Source organism: Adiantum capillus-veneris, chromosome 3 (assembly GCF_014529385.1).
Source record: "Adiantum capillus-veneris isolate H3 chromosome 3, ASM1452938v2, whole genome shotgun sequence".
Taxonomy (NCBI): Eukaryota; Viridiplantae; Streptophyta; class Polypodiopsida; order Polypodiales; family Pteridaceae; genus Adiantum; species Adiantum capillus-veneris.
Window position 1 is genome coordinate 18,833,762 of NC_140933.1, and position 3,343 is coordinate 18,837,104.

Here is a 3,343-nt window from a genome sequence, read left to right on the forward strand (position 1 = left end):
ACATGTCAAATTTCATGAAAAGTGGTTCAGGGACCTCCATTATAAGAAATTTTCACCTCATTTTTAGCTCATTTTCACTATTGACATTTGAGAGAGAGCTTCTGCCACCTAGAGCGAGCGGAACTTCCACAGCTTCTACGACACGCACGACTACCCGATGGGCTTCAGTCATGAGAGATAGGCTCACCACCTTAAGCTTTTCGCGCATGTTTGTCGTTTTGTCACGAAAACTAGCGTAGGGTTCACACACAAAGCGGGCAGTAGGACCTACAAGTAGAAGCGGCCACCTAACGGCTAACCCAAAAGCAACGTGACTTCATCGGCAGATTACCCTAGCATAGGAGACCAGTCTTGGATGTCCAAAGGCAGCAGAAAACCATCGAAAAAAACCCAAATTCCTAGAATCCCGCAAGAGGCCACCAAATGGAAAATCGACGAAAAAGTGTCCAAATGCTACCAAAATTCATGGGTAGGAGCATCTTGACATGTTCGACAAGTCTAGGTAGCCCACATTACCAAAAGGTGACCCGAAGCGGCACTTAACTTCAGAAACGGCATCAGACACACAAAGCGTCAAATAGCTCTCGCGGTCAAACCGCATGTCCGTTTGCCACCAAACTTCACGAGCGGCTTTCCTGGACCATCAACAACCATGTCCTATGGTGGTAGACCACCACAAATCATTGAAGACATGTAAACGCAACCACGGGTGCTTCTAGAGCGACAAATTGCCAAATGAAGCTCTGGTTAAACCAAAGTCGACAAAAACCATACGGCAAGGATCCCCAAGTGATCAGGAAGCTATGGAGACCAACATCAAGAAATTTCATCGCCAAAAAGCACTCCAAAAGTCAGAAGATGGCTCAGAGGCTCTGAAATCCACACAGGGAGTTACTTTCTATCCATTTGACTTTTTTGTTGAAATTAGGCTTAAAAGGGACTTAGGGGGACTAAGGGCAGGCACTAGTGACAAATTCCATGAAAAATCATCAGGAGACATCCTACGCGTAGGATGTCTCAAGGACATTTTTGGGCACAGATCCCAACATTTCTCATCACACACATTTTCTAAATGACCTTTACATGCTAGCCACCAAGTTTCATCGCATTTGGACCAAAATTGACCTCATATGCATGAAAAATGCAAAGTTAGGGCATAGAGGCAATAATGGGCCATAGACCTACCAAAACTTGTCCAAATCACATGAAACTTGCACAACACATTCACAAGCACATAACCAACCAATCTGTGTGGTCACAAGCGAAAATTGATGAAGTAGACATCCTACACGTAGGATGTCTATTTGACATTTTTGGCCTACAAAAGGTGTTTGTCCATTCCAGGCCTAATCACATCATCTTCAAGAGCTCATATACCAAGTTTGAAGCCATTCTAATCATTTTTGACCCCCAACACCTTCAAGATACACATTTTGAGCCCAAAAACACTACAGAGGCTCTTCCTTGCATCAATTCTTGTCCAAATCAAAATCCAAGCACATAGCCATGTTCTATATGCCAAGGACTACCCACAGAACAAATCCCATGCCATTTTGATGAAAAAGACATCCTACACGTAGGATGTCTCCAACATATTTTTGACCTTCTGTGCAAAGAGTGACATCATGGGAGCCAAAACCATGGTGCAATGAGCCCATATATCAATTTTCAACCCATTTGGACATCACTTGCCACCTGTTATGGACTTTCTACCCAATTTGTGACCTAAAGCCTGAATCAGCCCAAAAATCCACTTTTTGATGCCCAAATCCAAATCCAAGCACATGGCCATGTTCCATAGGCCAAGGACTACCAGCATGTCAAGTATCACCCAATTCTAATGAAAAAGACATCCTACGCGTAGGATGTCTAAATGAAAAATTTTGGCAAGAATTGCACTGCGAACACATGCATAGTTTCACAAGTTCCTTTTAAGCTTTATTTTCAATATTCAAGTCATTTGGATAGATAAAACTCAGTTTCTCAGCTAATATGGAAAAAACGCTAACTTCGGACTACTGAGTGCAACAGGATCAATGGCAACCGCAAAGTCACCGGCAAAGAAGAAAAGAATGACCATAAAAGATTACCTAGAAGAGGTAGAGCCCTTCGTCATACCAGAAGGAACTCTAAAGCCAACAAGCACATGGATCCAAGAGGATTTGCTGGAGTCCAATGATCTAAAGATTTACCAAGGCGTGTTCAAAGACACCGAAGGAAACGCGATAGAGCTACCAATGTTACCGCGGGAACTCAATGAGTTCGTTAGAAGCAAGATGGCAGAGTATCTGGAGAAAATTGATCTCCACACTTACTTTGAAGCGGTGCCAACAGGTATTGACATAAAAAGAGTCTGGGAATTTGTGACAACAATAAAAGAAGATGGAGTGGCCAGAGTAACAGATCTGCAGGGAAAGCCAGGCACTGAGATTCTAATCACAGAAAGAGTAGTGGCAGCTGCACTAGACCTCTCCAACAAGGGGGATAGTGTAACCAAAAGAAGAGACGAAGTAAAGGTGTACAATGAAAAGAAAGCCAACTATACCTTTGAAGATATTGCCAACCCCAAAGTGGAAATCATGAGCTAGCTGTACAATAAATATTTCCATATGTGTACAAAGCGGCCACAAAAGTACAGGATGCCGCCTGCAGCAATTGCCACAACATTCACCTGGGCAATGCAGAAAAGCAAGCCGAAGATCATCAATTATGCAGCTTATGTACATGATAATTTGGTAAACATGGGCAACAAGAACCCCACATACATCATGCCGGGTGAGCTAATCACGAAGGTGATTTATGGGGCTATGCACGCCAAGGGAAGATGGCCCGACCCTCCATCATAAAACGACTGGTTGAAGCTCAAAGAAGATAAAGAAGACGAGCAACCAAAAGCACCAAGGGTGGCAACCCATTTGAAATGCCAGTTAGAAACCGCGCAAGAAGAGCAGCCAGAGCAGAAGAAAGGAAAGAAAGAATCTGCCCAAGTGCCCGCAAAAGAGATGAAATCACAGAAAGCGGCACGTCTAGAGCGGCTGATGGAAAGCTTCAGGGCAGAAAGAGCCCTCAAAGGAGATTTAGACAAGCTATGGAAGCCATCTCTAGAAGCGCTGTTGGGATCATCCCAAAGGGTGCACAGAGACAGATTCGATGATTACATTAAGAATTTTGAGATTCTTGATGCCACAGCAGAGAATGTCCCACATGTGCCCTTTATAGAAGAGGAAGTGGAGCAAGTCCGACAGAAACTGCTAGAAGAGCAGGAGGGCCAAGAGAGAGAAAGGAAGACCAAGGCGGACAGAGATTTCAAGAAAAAGCCGACAACTCCACTGGCCAGCCCTGA